This window comes from Acinonyx jubatus, chromosome C2 (assembly GCF_027475565.1).
Source record: "Acinonyx jubatus isolate Ajub_Pintada_27869175 chromosome C2, VMU_Ajub_asm_v1.0, whole genome shotgun sequence".
Classification (NCBI taxonomy): Eukaryota; Metazoa; Chordata; class Mammalia; order Carnivora; family Felidae; genus Acinonyx; species Acinonyx jubatus.
Window position 1 is genome coordinate 88,157,883 of NC_069384.1, and position 17,374 is coordinate 88,175,256.

Genomic DNA, 17,374 nt, shown 5'->3' on the forward strand with positions numbered 1-17,374 from the left:
TGTTTAATTGTCTCTGTTTGTGAGATTAGGTTACTGTTGATCACTGCCTAGATCTCTTATTTCTATGCAAACATTCAAAATGTTGATATCCTAATTATATCAAGGTTTCATATATGATCTGTAATATCTCTGTAAAAGAAACTTCCCTCATCAGATGCTTGGTTACTCTGTGGCACAGTTTGCACAGGAAAGGCATACTAATTACTTGATTCTTTCCTTTATTTACCAACTTTCAAAGTATTTGAGTTGTTTCCTAGAATCTTGGAAAAGTAGACCAGTGAGGATTTTTTTTTTTTGAAGTGTCATTGAGCTTGTAGATTTAAATAGTTTATGTTTATTGCATTGTAGTTTTTATTCTTCTGATGATGATGCTCATTGTCTTGGCCAGATGAGTCTTTTTAAGTTGGCTTTTACATAAACTTCTTTTTCTTTCATATATGTAAAATATTAGGTATTATTAAATATAAATGTAATATAACATTAAAATATAAAATACAGAATATATATGTGAAATATGTCAGATTTAAATATGTAAATGTATAAAATACATATAGAAGTATTACATAGGATTTTTTGTCTTAATATATATTTATATATCTAAACCAGTACCACCAACATGATTACTAAAAACTGCTTTTTTGGCCTTTGTCCTGCTGGGGTTTACAGTGTTAAGTATTCTGTTTTATAGTACTTGAAGTACATTCATCTGTATGATTTTTCTGCCATCTTGTTATATAGTCAGGTCCGTTTGTTTCATTTTATTTTTAGTGTTTAGCATTTAAGTGTTTTGATTTGGTTTTGTTTTATAATTATATATAAATCATTCATGTTAATTATAAATAAGGTACATTTTTATTTCTCCCCGTATGGGTAACCAGTTTTAACTATATTGCTATTTAAAAAAATATATATATATAAGCAAACCCACGTGTATACGTAAACTAGAGATCATCTTAAAGCACTGTATAGAGCTAGCCTGCCTTCCTTTTAATAACTGTGTAGTAGTCCATTACATGGATGTACCTAACTTGTTTCAAGAATGGGAGTTTTATGTGTGACCATAAATATGCATATTATTTTTTTAGGCAATTTGCCAAATTCCCTTAGACATTTTGGCATCTTCTGGTTTTTTTCCCCCACTTACAAACAGTATATAGTCAGAACTTATATGTATATATAGTCTGAAAGTTGAGAAATCGTATCTCACTATAGTTCTAATTTGCATCTTTTCATATTTTTTAGAACTATTTGTATGTCTTTTTCTTTGAACTGTTGAAAAGATTCTTATTTTCAAGAAAATCTGTCAACTTTTTTGATCCGTCCCTCAGACCTCCTATTTTCTCTTGTTCTGAGTCTGTAGTCATGTCACAACTTCTAAAAATTAATTTGGTTTAGCAATAATATTTTTCTGCTAAGAAAACAACTAAGCTGACTGGCTGTCTTATGTTTGATTTCAGTGGAATTGGACCCTTGATATAACCATTTTATTTGGAAAATGAACCCAGAAAGTTCCTGTGGGTGTGATGGAGTAGTGGGGAAGTAAGAAAAGATAAAGAGGCCAGTAAGGATGCCTTAAACAGTAGATTACTGTTGTGGGCAGTTGAGGCTCAAATCCTGTAGGGACCTCTGGGAGACCGAATAGAATATGCCTCTGAGTTATTTCACTCAAGGGGCATTGAAGTGGGAGTAATTTGTCTACCAACTCCCTTTCCATATTGGTGGAGTTACGCTTTCGGGGTGGGCAGGTCCTCAGCAACTTCTCCCTGACCTAAACCTGTGGCCAGAGATGACCTGTAGGTGTTAGTGGAAAAAAAGCTGTCTCGTTCCTAAGGAAAGTTGAGCGGTAAGCGGATGTGGGCTGGGCACTGCCAGCTCTGTTGCATCAGTGAATGTTCCAGTCTGCATTTACATTCTCAGTGTAAATTAGTAAATCATTCTTCTCATTCATAAATTGCTCTAGTGTATTTTGTTAACATTTATTCTCTCAGAACTATATTATCCTAAGAGAACTGATAAAAGTAAGTTGTAGCTTGCTAGACTGAGGATAAGGCCCCAAAGAGTTGTGACCCTCCCTAGAGGTAGGATCATTGAGGTGGTGCATATTGAGAAACCAATGATGTGTTCCCTTTTACTATCTACTTTTTTTTTTTTTTTAAGTTTATCTATTTATTTTGAGAGAGAGAGAACATTCCAGGCAGGCTCCACACTGTCAGCACAAAGCCCAACTCAGGGTTGCAACTCACAAACTGAGACTGTGACCTGAGCTGAAACCAAGAGTCAGACGGACAGTTAACCACCTGAGCCAGCCAGGCGCCCCTACTACCTACTTTTTAATTACATCATCTGTGAATTAACTTGTTCTATTCATTGTAGAAAACTTCATTGTCATTATTTATCATCTTTTGTTGTCATGTGATTTTGAAGTGGTGTTATTAAATGTGAAGAATGAATGGCATTACCTATATAGATGGCATTGTATAAAGTATTCATATTCATTTGGTTGTGAATTTATGCCTCTGGAGAATTAATTTTCAAATCAGTAGTAAAATGCACATTGGATTTATATTAATCCCCTGTATCTTACCACTGGATGATTGTTCTTTGATGTGAGGCTTCTGTAACTAAAATGGAACCTGAAAGATTGTCTTATCTATCATTTGAAAGTCAAAGAAAGCTTGAATTCTTACATAGATTTAAGCCTTACCTTAAATGTAATAGTAGAACTTGTTATGGTGGGTTGCTGTTGTTATTTAAAAATTGATCTTCATGCTTCACATAATTTTGGCATCTCTTCCCTAGGTTTTAATATGGACACCATACAACCAGAAACAAAATGTAGCTCTCTTCTTATCTCAAGGAACCCAGAATAGAATGAGAGCAAGAATTTAAAACTCACATAGAGGTAGAGAATGGGTGTTAAATGGAAAAATGTTAGGGACCCCTGGGTGGCTCAGTCGGTTAAGTGTCCGACTTCGGCTCGGGTCATGATCTCGTGGTCCGTGGGTTCAAGCCCCACATCTGGCTCTGTGCTGACAGCTCAGAGCCTGGAGCCTGCTTCGGATTCTGTGTCTCCCTCTCTCTCTGCCCCTCCCCCACTCATGCTCTGTCTCTCTCTCTCTCTCTGTCAAAAATAAATAAACATTTAAAAAAATGACTTAAAAAATAAATAAAATGAAAAGTGTCCTTGGGGCACCTGGGTGGCTCAGTCAGTTGAACTTCCAACTCTTGATTTAGGCTCACATCATGATCCCAGGGTCATGGGATCGAGCCTCATATCCCCCCCTCTTTTGGGTGCTTGGGTGTTCTCTCTTTGTTAAAAAAAAGGGGGGGGCGGGGCATCCTATCTTCACTTGTTTTCTGGCCTTATTTTTAAGTATTTCAAACTTTTCAAACGGTCTGTACTATGTTAAATTCAGTCTTACTAGTAGGTTCTAACACATTCAGGGGTGGGCTACGTGCTTTAATATTAGCAATACAGCCATAACATTTGAAGCTACAGGCCATTGCAAATTTCTTGAGTGTATTGAAGTTATTAGGAGTCTCTATTTTTTACCATTCTTCCTTTTATCAATTCATCCATCTTTCCAGTGGATAGTGGATGGATTTTTTTTGTTATTTAAGTTTTAATTCTTTGCTCTGAAAGGAAATTAACATAGTAAAGTTTGGTATGTAACAGACAGGAGTTTCTGATTTTAATATGTACTATTTATTCTCTTGTCCATGTTCTGCCAGTTACTGCCTTTTTAAGCCAGTTACTTTCAGTCGTATCTTTTGATTGTTTTCCTTTGGTTCATTGGAACAGAGATCCTTCACAATGACTAGTTTCTCTCCTTCCTGTGATTGCCATTTTCTCCTATAAGCAGGATCGTTAAATTAAAAAAAAAAAAAAAGATGCTAATGCTCTTATTTCACTATATTATTTGTTTCTAGTCAGATGTTTAATGGGATCATTTTATTATAATTTGACCCTTTCAAAAAACGACCGAACACAAGGGTTTGCGAATTTAGAGTAGATTACATAGAAATACTTCAAATGTGTAAAGTATTTGGAGACACCAAAAGACATTTGATTAATTTAAAAGTTATTTGATGAATGAGAAAGTAAATAAAAATCCGAACAGAAATGGAAGGATGAGTGAATGTTCTGTGATAGAGTGTAAATATCTTGTTTAAATAAGTCTCTGTAACTTTGTGAGGTTTTTAATATCTCTATTTTATAGATGAGGAAGCAGTTATTCCTGTTTATAATCACTTAGATGATAAATTGTAGAGATAGCTCTGAACTAGGTCTTGTTTCCACAGTTCTGTCCTTTCCTGAGAGTGTCTGCACTACTGTTCTAATACAGAGATGGGAACCATGGTGAGATGGGACTGGGGTGGGACCATAGGTTCTCACAAAGATCACTTCTCCTTTATTTTCCATGAGAAACATTTAAGGAATAAAATTGTTATACTGTCCTTCAAAACAAAAGAAATTATATCCATTTAAAAAATATAGAGGTTTCAGTATTCATAAATTTATACAAAAAATTAAGGTTTTTATTTTTTTCATTCAAAGGAGAGATTTGATAAATTAGCTGAAATTTCAGAAACTAAGTCACAGTAAAGCATTTGATTTGAAAATTGTGAACTTGTGAAGTATATTTTGTGTTTCCTTCACTAATCTTTAAAATCATTTAATTGTTTTATAATGCCTTTTAATATATTCTCTACATGATTATACTTCCCTACAACTGTGGATAGGATAAAATAAACAGTGGCTTTCATAAAAGTAAATAGTTTATTATTATTTTTAATGTTTATTATTTTTGGGAGAGAGAGAGACAGAGTATGAGCAGGGAAGGGGCAGAGAGAGAGGGAGGCACAGAGCCTGACACGGGGCTCGATCTCATAGACCACGGGATCATGACATGCACCATAGTAGGACGCTTAACAGACTGAGCCACCCAGGTGACCCAAAATAAATACTTTAAGTTCACGTATTTGGAAATGATATGTAAGCCATTTATCTACCTGTTTTTTTTTTCTTTTATAGTGGCTACTCCCCATAGTAGAGATGGAAATTTATTTCAAGAACAAACTTTCTCTGATCTATCTGCCACGTGGGGATGACCTTTTTACCATCACCAATAAGTTTGTGTGTGTGTGTGTGTGTGTGTGTGTGAGAGAGAGAGAGAGACAGAGAGAGACAGAGAGAGACAGAGAGGTGACTCATTGAGACACCTTGGCCCTTGTTTGCCATTGTGTCCTCCTCCCCTTTCCACCTCCACATCTGGACCTGCAGTCTATAGGTGTGGTAGCCACTAGTGATAATGTGGCTGTTGAGCACTTGAAACATGACTAGTCATGGTTGAGATGTACTATAAATATAAAATGCATTCTGGATTTTAAAGATAAAGAAAAATCTTGATTTTAAAATACTGATTATAAGAAATGATCACATTTGGGTTATATGTTGGGTTAAATTAAATATACTAGTAGAATAATTGCCACCTGTTTCTCCTTAAAATTTTCATGTGGCTACCAGAAAATTTAGAATTACATAATGTGGTTTGCATTGTGGCTTGCCTTTTATATCTGTTAATAGTGTTGCCCTAGACCTTGCTAGTCACAGCTACCTGACCATAGGTTCTCCTTATTTGTCAGAAACAAGTAATGAGAGCAGTGAAGAACTTGGCTAATGCTAAGATCTGGGGAAACAGGAGTGACCCTCAAAGCATTCCTAAAATTAGTTCATGGTGTTGCCAGGTGAACTGGGGGAGACCCAGCCTGTCCCATAGGTGTCATCAAAAGTTCTTGGTCTTGTCACAAGAAAGAGTTCAAGGACAGACATGTGACACTGTGACACAAGTGAGGAAGTTTATTAAAGTGAAAATACAGTCTGGGGATGTGAGCTAGGGTGAGAGAAGCTGGAGCACCTGGGGGTTGTTGGGTCTCTATCTTTTATTGAGAGCTGTTAACTAGGGGGTGGAATATTCATTACCTGGGCATGGATGCAAGGTGTTAGGAGTTTTCTTCCTTATTTGGTCAGGGTTTCCTGTCGTCTCATCTGCTATTTTGAGCCTGTCCAGTTTGATGAGGTTTGATGTGGTTTGATGTAGAGTGCTGCCGCCAGGCTTCTGACTTTCCCCATAGCCAGCAGTGACTTCCTTGTTGCTGGCCTCCAGGTATTCTGTTAGAACCTAACTAACTGCCTACTCTAACAATGGGTCTATGTTATAAAGCTAAGTAAGTTGTCATCACTCACTAAGTAGGTCCTAATTTTACAAATAAGGAATTAGGGCCTAGAGAAGTGATGTCACTTTATGTATTTTGTCATGGTTACAGAACCGAGAATTGAATCAGATGTCCTCACTTGTAGTCCAGCGTTCTTAAAAATTGTATATCCTACAAATTCATAGAATCAGAATATTTTTCAAAGGTGAATCATGAGAGCTTTCAGAGGGGCTCAAGAGGAGACAGAATAAGGATTAAAGCATTTTAGTTAGAGATGTCTAGGTTTTGTGTTGATGTTTTTTTACCCTCCATTACTAGTCAGTGCTAAAGATGCAAAATGTCAGGAAAATTTTCTTTTATTAAGATGAGATTTTTTTTCTTCTCTATTTGTGTTATTTTCTTATTTTGAAGATCAGTTATTCAGTGCTTGCTTTCCTTTGTCTACACTTGTCAAATCATTTTTTCCCTAAATTTTTCCCAGTTGTGAAGTTTCCATTTGGTTCTTTTTACTTTGTACTTCTGAGAACTTCTGTGTTTCCTCTCATTATAAGTGTATGCTTTTACCCTGGGGAGGATGGATGAAAATAGCTGCCTTAACATTTTTGTTTGATAATTCTCATATCTGGTTAATCTCAAGATTGGCATCTCTTGTGGTCTTTTTCTTTGAGAATTGGTCAGATTTTCCTGATTCTGTGTATGTAAAATAAATTTGTGTTGCGTCTTGTCAGGAGAATGTTGACTTTTTTTTTTTTTTTTTTTTTTTTTTTTAATTAAAACAGGTGATGAGCATGGTTAGGTTCATGAGAACTGCACGTTCTCAGTGTTTGTGGCCTGGGCGTTGTCAGTCTCTAGCGCCAGTTCAGTTTTCAAAGCCTTTGCCCTGCTGCTTTTGGTCTACTTCTTGCATGCACCACTCAGGGTTAGTGTGGTACCTGAAGAGTGGCTTCTATCAGAAGGTCTCAAAACCTTAGCTTCTTTGGGTGTGTTCTTCATACATGTGTTGGGATGCCTTTGGGACTTGTATTGGTTCATGTACAGAGTTACAGGATTCCCTCCTCCAGCTCTCATAATCTGTGGCTCCCAGAGGCCTTTTCTTGGTTTAGTTTGGCTTTTCAGATAGAAAGAGACTGGATCAGTCAAGCTCCTGAGGAGAAAAAGAAAAGCCAAAAAGAGATTTATCAATTATAGCTTTTTTGAAGTGGAAAAATAGGGAGTTATAATTTTAAAAATGAAGTCAAGATCCTACTGAACAAATTCTCCCACAAATTGTGACTACGGTCTCTGGCCAATATATAAAAAACATGAGGACACTATAGGGCAAACACAAACAAGTAGAAACTGGACTGGAGTGGTTTCTTAAAAAAAGGGAATGGCCTTGGCTGAGTTTCTCATCTTGATGGTGTTTTGCTTCAGGCAGACTCCTCTTGGCTTGTTTGCAGTCTTACTGGCTTGAGGAATGAGATCAAATTCACAGATACCACAGCAGCTATAGAGTGATGGCAGTCTAGCAGGAGGAAGAGGGAAGAAATTCCGGAAAAGAAAGAACCACAGTGGTGGAATACCAGATTCTATGTATAAACTCTGCCAAATATGTGGCTGACCCCTAAACTGGAAACAGTTCAGATGTCTGTCAACAAGAAAATAGATAAACTGCTGTGTATATATAACACGGTACTACTGAGTAATAGGAAGAGAGTATTGATACTTGCACCAACCTGGATTAATCTCTGAAACATCATGCTGAGTGAACGTAGCCTTACAGAAAACTAGGACATGATTATGATTCCATTTCTATGATGTTCCCCAAACAGGCAAACTTACATATTTCTGTATTGGGGTAGGGCAAACAAAACTAATGTTGGAAAAAAAAAAGTGATTGGAGGGCTTAGAAATGGATGCATGGGTGTTGGGGACAAGGATTAAGTGGGAATGGGCATGTGGGAATTTTCTAGGGTGGTGGTAATACCCTGTATCCTGTTAGGGATTTGCATTACTTGAGTATATCATTGAATGGTAAGTCTAATATTTATCCATTTTATTTTGTGTAAATTTTTTCTTTGAGAGAAATACTGTATTAAACACTATACTATAATTAATGACAGAAACTGAAGTATATATGGGGAAAGTGTACTGATCTGCAACTTATTTTGAAATGGTTCAGAAGTTAAGATCAATTGAGAGGATGGTAAGACAAATACAAGGAAATGTTAATTCTAAAGGCTTGGTGGTGGCTATGTGAATATTTTCTATACAGTCTTAAATTTTTTTTCTGTATGTTTGAAAATTTTCACAATAAAATGTTTTAAAAATACTAGTGGGTAGTATTTTTCTAAACCACTTTCCTGTTTAATAGGTTGTTAGTAGCTTTCATCAAAATTGATATTTTTTAAATTTGAAAATACTTTAAAATTTTATGAGTGACATTTTTCTGCCTTCTGAGTTCTGAACTTTAAAGGATGCAGTAAGATACAGAAATATAAAGAATAAAAGTAAGGCAAAACATACCCCCACACAAATAATTTGATTACTTCAAAGTGATACAGCAAAGGCTTATTAAGATCATTTATAATACATAAATTCTGAGGGGATGGATACACGATTAGAGTATGCTCAGGGTCAGGTATGATGAATGGGATATGGAATCCCTGGGGTTGCTTATTTTGAATATGTTTTTGAAAATACTATTAGAGGCAATTATTAGATTCTCTTTCCATTTTTTAAATTGACCAGTTGTCATTTATGAAGTTTGACTTAGAACACATTCTTTTAAGTGCATTGTATTTATTTATCAAGAGGAATGTTGCATGATTTTTATGCTAGAATTATTAGGCTAATTTGTTTTCTAAAAATCTGTATTTTAGGAATATAGTAATAGTATGTTAATGAGTTGGTAGGTTAAAAAGCATATGATCATTGTTGCAAAATTTTGTGGTTCTTTTATAAAGTTTTGGGAGAGAAGTATAGTGCTAATAAAAATATAATAACCATGGGGGCTCCTGGGTAGCTCAGTCAGTTAAGCATCCGACTTGTCTCAGGTCATGATCTCACAGTTCATAGGATTCTGTGTCTCCCTCTCTCTCTCTCTCTCCCCTCCCCTGCTTGTGCTCTGTCTCTCAAAAATAAAAAGTGAAATAATGTAATATCCAGTATCAAGTATAATGTTTATAAAATACTAATTCATTTCTTATCCTCCATTTATTTACTGTTAGGAAATCTATTCTGAAAGGCTTCATTTTCAAAATGTATATATCAGAATAAATTTTAAGCAGGTGAGGATGAGAGAAAAGTAAAACATTAATATTAAAATATAAAATGTAATAATGAGATGTGAGATTTAAAAAAAAATTTTAATGGTTTTATTTATATTTGAGAGCGAGACACACACAACAGAGTGCAAGTGGGGGAGGGGCAGAGAGAGGGGGAGACACAGAATCCAAAGCAGGCTTCAGACTCTGAGCTGTCAGCACAGAACCCAACAGGAGGCTCAAACCCATGAGCAGTGAGATCATGACCTGAGCTGAAGTCAGATGCTTAACCGACTGAGTCACCCAGGCACCCCAAGATGTGGGATTTTTAGCAATTAATTTGATCATCTTAGTTTCTTTTTTATTGGCATTTTTTTCTTACCCAGTCATAAAAGGAGACTTTCCAACAAAACTAAGCAGTTATTAGATATATTTTAGAAAATAAAAAGTTATATGAAACTGTGTTATATATGAAATTATGTTACAGAGTTTCCTATTTTCTTAGTGATCAAAATAGATTTGGACTTATTTTTGGTCTTTTGTCTTTTTCTCTCCAATTGTATTGCAATAATATAAAGAGAATTACCATTTCTAGATAGTAGAACTTTTTCAAAGCTATAGCCATTTATATTCCATGAATTCTGTATTATTGATATGTAAATGAAGTATTTTGGTCTTTGAGCAAATTGTACCATGTGCTGACTTCTCTAAGTAGGGGAAAGAATTAACAAATGTTTTTATGTTCTACGGAGAAATTTAGTGAGGAACAATCCAGTGGGCTTCATGTGACATACCAACTAGTTATTAAAATTCCAAGTTCTCCTTTAGCTGCTGATCTTGGTGCCAACCCTTCTTGGAGGAGAATATCTTAAGACAGTGGTTCAGTCAGTCCTGAGTTTTTGCAGGAGATAATTTACATCTGTATAATACTGGCTGAAACCAATATGGCTTGTAGTATTTTATCATTAGTAATAATATTATTGTCAGTAAATAAGTTTAATATTTTAAGTCTCTGGAAGAGTCTTGGGGGTCGGTAAGGTAGATGGAGAAAATTGCTGAAAACAGCTTATGCTCAAAATAGAACCCTAAAGTATGCTTTGCATGTCCATCCTGATTTCTGTTGTTTGCCATTAAGTGTAAGGTTATTTTAGTCAGCTCATTAGGATTGTAAATCAAAATACCTAAATGAAAATGGAAAGTAAATTCAATGTAAAGGAAAATTTTGTTTCACAGATTTTTATCTCAGACACATGGATATCACCACCATTTTAAGACTAGCCAAGAACAAATTTCATCAAGACTGCTTTATTTTTGCCTTTGTTTCTGCCAACCAGAGAGAAATTTTATTAGTGATTCTGAATAACTTATTAGGCAATATATTGCCAAGGTGAAATGCTCAAATGAATAATTAATAGAATTGGGTGTACGGCATTTATTTTATAGTCACTTTAAGTAATTTGCATAAAAACAAGCTTTAAAAAGCAAGTTTTTTTTTTCACTGAATGTTTCATCCTGTCTTTACATCCTTTAAAAGACACAGATTACATTCCTTAAAAGAGAGAGATTACATCCTTTAAAAGAGTAGAGTTTTGATAGATTCTTGATTACAGTGGTATGTTTATTGGTTCTGCCGTCCCTGGAGTTTTAAGTCTGCCAGGTAAGAACGTAAGCAAAAAATAAAGTAGAATGTCACCTGATCTATGAACTTAAAATTTAGTATTCTGTTTGTTAGACCCAGAAGGATTTACTAGGACCAGGCAGTTAATGTTATGTAGGGGATTGCAGTTAGAAAACCCCTCATTTTTTGAGGCACCAGAGCCTTTCTATTATTTGTTACTGGTAGTAGCTTGATTTCCTTCAGTGTAGAAAACTTAAAGACACTCTTTAAATGTTTCTGTGTGTCACTGGGGAAAAAAATGGTTTATTTCAATTAGCTTTGTCAGAAGAAGCCATGTTCTATTTTGAGAGCTAGTCAGAAAAAAATAAATATTATGCTTAGGGAAAATATATGCATTAATACAGAGGATATCACAAGCAAAATTATTGTGTTTTATTACATGTTAAAATTTGGTGTTTATTTTACTTTAATCATTTTCCTTGTCATCTTTTTGTTCAGTTACTTAATTGGGGACACTTATGAGGCACTTTTATCACTTAGCGTAATCATTAGCCCAAAGGTGTTTCTGCACTGTTTTTAGATTTACTTGGGCAATCTGACTGGCCAAAGGTGAATAGGTTTTTTTCAGGTCATAATTTGGTCACTCATTACTAATCTAGCTAGCTTAGATGATTATGCTCCTAAGGCAGGTATATTATAAAAACCTTTCTAGCAGTTATAAATTTATAATTGCTATTTGAAGTTTAAAATTCTACGAAAATTGTTTTCATCTCTGTTCCCACCTCCTGTTTCCACTGTTAACAGTTTAACTTCACTGTTAACAAAAACTCTACATTTTATTTCTTCTTTCGGAGTTTGTCCACAAAATCCCTCAGTGTGAAAGCTAGAGGAGCCCTCGCAGATATCTAATTCAGAACCCTCATTTTACAGATGAGGAACTGAGGCCTTGGACTAGAACAGAGGTCCCCTCACTCAGTCCAGGACTCTTTCTATTACATCATGCTGCCTGATGTTTGTTTATGGAACTCGGCAACATCACATACAGGGTGAGCTTTTTTTTTTTTTTTTTTTTTTTTTTTAAACACGCAAAGTGATTTCCTGCTCTAATCAACTGCTATTCATCATTCCTGTCTAACTCATTCTCCTTTTTTACCAATACCTGTCTTAGTCCATAATGTAGCCCAGTTACTTTGGTTTGTTGCTACTACTTCTTGGCATTCAACCGTCATTTTTAAGAGTTAAACTCTTAGTAAGGTTTCTTATCAGTAACCACTGTAGCTTTACCAGGCACGATAGCCAACAGTAAGTTAAAATTTATGACAGGGATGATTTTGTAGAGGTTTAAATTTAGATTTAAAAAATGAATTACAAGTATGTACGAGAGCATAGATACTACATCTAAGAGCAGGTGTGATACAAGATATGAAAAAAATTTTTTATGAAATAATAAAATGCCAAAAAATATTAGCCAGTGGTGTTACATAATTATAACAGTGGTTTATCCTGTGAACTCATGGATTTAGATAAGCATATTTGCATTTTAGATTCTTGAGGTTTTTTTTGTATTGATATTCAGATTGACCCATTTTTGGCTAGTGAGTGCTTGTTCAAGTTGATTTCTTGTGTCCTATAGACAAGACTTTACTACTTTGGTAGCTTTCTTGTTTTCTGGTTTAAGATAACATGGCTTTCAAGGGTACCTCAAGGACTTTCAAGTTCTCATAGTAAGTTTATGATTTACAGGTTTCTGTAGGACCAAAGTGCTGTTTCTACTCCACTTTCCATATTATTTTGAATTTTTATGAACATTGGCCAACATTAATTTTGCTTTTGTGAAAGAGGAGGAAAAAAAACAAAATCTTTCAGCTTAATGAAAATTAACCTGTTTCTCTTGTATATTTATTTTTTTTAATCTGTTGTCGTAATGTCACTGGAATAACCATGATATCAACCTTTACAATTTTAGGGCAAACTAAAGCACCAATGCTCATCTATGAATGCTGGTTAAATTTGTTGGAATGGACAGGATACCACGTCACAGTCACACGGATACTTTACAGCACTTACATATATATTTTAAAGGTTTTGGCATTCTTTGACTAGTTATTTATCAGCCATTTTAAAGGACCCCTGTCCACCGGCCAGATAACTAATTGGGTTTCAGGTGAACTACATCAGAGGTCTAGAAATGTCATGTGACAGTAGTTTTCCTGAAAATGTATCTGTGGGGAGAAGGGTTGTGGATTTTTTTGTTTAATCAATGCATAATTATATATAAATTGTGTGTGGATTATATTTCTTATGCTGGAGTGGGAGAGCTGTATTTTATGACTTATGAAGTATTTTTAAAAAATACATTTGAATCGCTACTATGTGTTAGGTGCTAGATATGAAGTATAGACTGTCTTTTCAAGTATTTATAATTTCTAGGGGTGCCTGGCTGTCTTAAGTCAGTTAAACATCTGACTCTTGATTTCAGCCCAGGTCATGTTCACATAGTTCATGAGTTCAAGCCCCACATTGGGCTCTGTGCTAACAGTGTGGAACCTGCTTCTAATTCTCTCCCTCTCTTTCTCTCTCCCAACCCTGGTAGCACTCAATCCCTCTCTCTCTCAAAATGGATCAATAAACTTGAAAACAAAATATTTATAATTTGTGGTTATATGTGTATAATATGTGTAACAAAACGTAATATAATGACAGCATTAGCACTTAAATTATAATTGGTTTTCCATACATTCTTACCTACCTGTGAGGTGTGTAGGTTAATTTTATTTGTATTTTACAGAACAAGAAACAGGCTCAGGGGTTTGATTTAATATCTGAATGTCAAAGGCAATAGCATTTGAAAGAAGACATCAACATTCTGATTTCTAGTCTAGTAATCTTATACTACTGCCAGGTTTTCACAAGAGTCAGAACAAAAAACAACACAACTATGATGTTGGTATTTGAACAGGCTTTCATAAGGAGATGACATTTGTAGAATAGAAGAATTTCAGCACGTGTAGTTGGAACAAAGAACTAAAAATGCAAGGGTTTTAAATGATACACCTGAATATATGCACCTTATGGGTAAAGTACGTTCAAAAAAGATATTGTATGGCTGGGTAGGTACTTTGAAATCATCGAATGAGAAACTTAAATGGCTGGCTAATCAGTTTAGAGTAAGATGTGGAAGTTACTAGGTAGCAGTAAATATATATGATATAATCAGTTATGTTTGATGCCTTGGTATCAGAAGATAATAGGAAGAGACCTAGGAGACTCTGAGGCTGTTGTAATACAGGTGACAAGTACTGTAAGAAGAAAGGCTTGGCTGAACGTGGTGCTGTGCAGGTAATAGAAGATAGAATCTCTAAGATTGCAGGTAAAAGCAGAGATAGGAAGTCATATCCAACATGATACGAAAGTTTATTTATTTTAGAGAGAATGAGTTACGGAGGGGGACAGTGGGAGAAAGAGAATCTTAAGCAGGCTCCATGCTCAGTGTAAAGCCTGACGTGTGGGTCGATCCCACGACCTTGGGATCATGACCTGAGCCAAAATCAAGAGTTGCATGCTCAACCAACCGAGCCACCCACGCACCCCTCATACTAAGGTTTAAAGTGCAGTGAATGGTAGAATCAGTGATAGTTATGAGCAAGAGGAGAAACAAATCTTGGAGAAAAGGATATAAATTGCCTTGGGTGATACTGAATTAATGAGATTTTGAAAGACATATAAATAGATTTGTGCATTAGTCAGCTGGAATTAGAATGCTTGAGTGGGAAAGATCTGGGTATGTGGAGTGGCACATAATAGGAGAAGTTGGTAGCTTTCTAAGTCTTTAGAGTGTCTGAGATCCTTAGCTGGGAGAGTAGACTAAAGACCAGAAGGCTAAAAAGTCCACTGTACACATGTTAGGGCAGAAAGAAGAATCAGCGAGAGAGGGGAGAGGGCAGAGGGCAGAGTCAGGAAGCCAGCTATTGGAAGTTCAAAGACTGTTCTCATTTTATTCTTAAATGCTGAAAAATGGCCAGGAGTGGAGATCAAGGAGCATGAAAACCCATTGCATTTGGAGGTTATTCGTAGCAAAGTGTTTTAAGTTGAAAAGGTCAAAAGTAAACTTTAACAATAACAAAAATATTTTTCTTCTTTTATACATTATATTTAAACGTGTAAATGTTACTTACATTTTGTGCCAAAGAGTATACTCTTTCCTTTTGTTCTTCCATCAGTTAATTATTTTTCATGACTGTATAGTCCATGAATATTATGAATGTACCAGTCTTATTTTGGTACCCCTTTTTAATGGACGTTTACTTTATTTGTTTTTCTTCTTTCGCCACAATGTTCCTAAAATAAATATCCTTAGGAACTTATGCTTTATTTCTCTAGGTTATGAGGCATCTGGGTGGCGGTTAAGTATCTGACTTAGGCTCAGGTTGTGATTGCGCAGTTTGTGGTTCAAGCCCACATCAGGCTCTCTATTGTCCGCATGGAGCCTGCTTCACAGCCTCTGTCTCCCTCTCTATCTGAGCACCCCCCCACCCCCCAATAAATAAACATTAAAAAAATCTCCTTATTTCTCTAGGTTGTAAGGTACATGTATTTGTTGAACTTAATGACTGACCATTTTAAAAACAACAAAAAAAAGTCAAATTCTTACAGTTCATGATACTTTTACTTGTAGTAGAGGTTGATGATTGTTTTCCAAAAGGCTTCTTCTCATTTCCACTTGCAGTATAGGTGAAAAACCTTTCCCGACATTACTGTCTGAAATAGGCAACTAGATCTTTTAAATATCTACCAATTTTAGCGAGTGTAATTTTACTCCTTGTTACTTTGATATGTGTTTCCTTGATAACTAGTAAATCTTTATGTACTCAGATATAGCTGTTTTTCTTGTATAGTTTTTGAGATTCCAGTTTTGGTTAAAAAGATTTTATTCTCTCTAGATTGGTTATGTAGCCTCATTGTTTTGTTAAGAGGTATGTATGTGTAAGTACATGCATACACACATTTATTTAAAATATCTAAGTATGGGGACACCTGGGTGCCTTGGTCGGTTGAACGTCTGACTCTTGGTTTCGGCTCAGGTCATGATGTCACAGTTTGTGAGATGGAGCCCTGTCGTCAGGCTTCATGCTGACAGCATGGAGCCTGCCTGGGATCCTCTCTTTGGTGCACGCGCTCACTCACTCGCTCTCGCTCTCTCTCCCTCTCCCTCTCCCTCTCCTTCTCCCTCTCTTTTTCTCTCTGCCCTCCCCAGCTTGCTTGTACGCATGTATGCATGCACTCTCAAAGGAAATTAAAAAAAAAATATTAAAATATAAAAGTATTATATCTGCCTGGAGTTTATTTTTTATCTATTGTAAAACACGCGTGCCCACTTTTATTTCCTTTCAGAGGAAGTCACTTGTGGCAACACAGATGTCTACATTCCATCCTTTTCCTTTGCTCAGACTTTTGTGTCTTTCAATAGAATAGTATGTTTAGTTGTATAAATTCAGTAAATATTTAAAATAGTTTTATTTGGTCTTGGGATATTTATTTTCTTACCTGTTTTTATAGGTGCTTATTATTGGAGCAGGGAAAAGCTACTGTATTAAAACTGCCTAAGCAAAGGCTAGTAGGGACGCCTGGGTGCCTGAGTTGGTTAAGCATCCAGTTCAGCACAGAGCCTGCTTGGTATTCTCTCTTCCTCCCTTCCTTTCTCACTCTCTTTCTCTTTCTCTCCTCCCCCCCCTTCCTCACCAGCTCTTACATGCACACTCGTGCTTTCTCTCTCAAAATAAATGAATAACTGTTAAAAAAAAAGTCTAGTAATGTTGCTAATGATATGATAGTGTATCATAGAAGACCCAACAGATTCTATGATAAAATTTTTCTCTTTTGTATCTTTTTTTTTTTTTTTTTTTTTTTTTTTTTGCTACTTCAGAAAGCGCAAGGAATAAAGGTTTTGAAGTAAAAAGTCGAGGAGGCACTCATAAGTTTTACTGAAGTCACCTAAGATGTGAAGGGCTTTTGGTGAATGGGGTCTTTGAGGCAAGTTTAAAATTTTTTAAAATCCATGATGGAAAAATTGATAAGGAAATTAAAAACCTAATAAAACGATTGCCAAATGGCTCAGAGGGGCAAAATGATGTTAGATACCATTATGGTTTGGAGTTTAGATAAGTGATAGGGCTTGAGTGGGAATGAGCTTAATGTCAGGATTATAATAGCATTTGTTGTTGAAATGTCAGATCAGGATATTTGCATCAAAATGGAGGAAAAATATGTGATCCAGGAGGTATGACGATGGATTGAA

The 17,374-nt window shown here is 35.6% G+C and overlaps 1 protein-coding gene across 6 annotated transcripts in view; it reads left to right on the forward strand.

The window, feature by feature from the left end:
- Window positions 1-17,374, forward strand: part of TBL1XR1 (TBL1X/Y related 1) — a 173,436-nt gene that overhangs the window by 91,381 nt on the left and 64,681 nt on the right. The window contains exon 1 of one of the 6 annotated variants that reach the window (XM_053221198.1): window positions 12,010-12,125. The exons of the other annotated variants lie outside the window; for them this stretch is intronic. The gene's annotated coding sequence lies outside the window, so the exon portion shown is untranslated. Of the gene's footprint in view, window positions 1-12,009; window positions 12,126-17,374 lie in introns of those variants that run through there. 6 annotated transcript variants of the gene reach the window in all.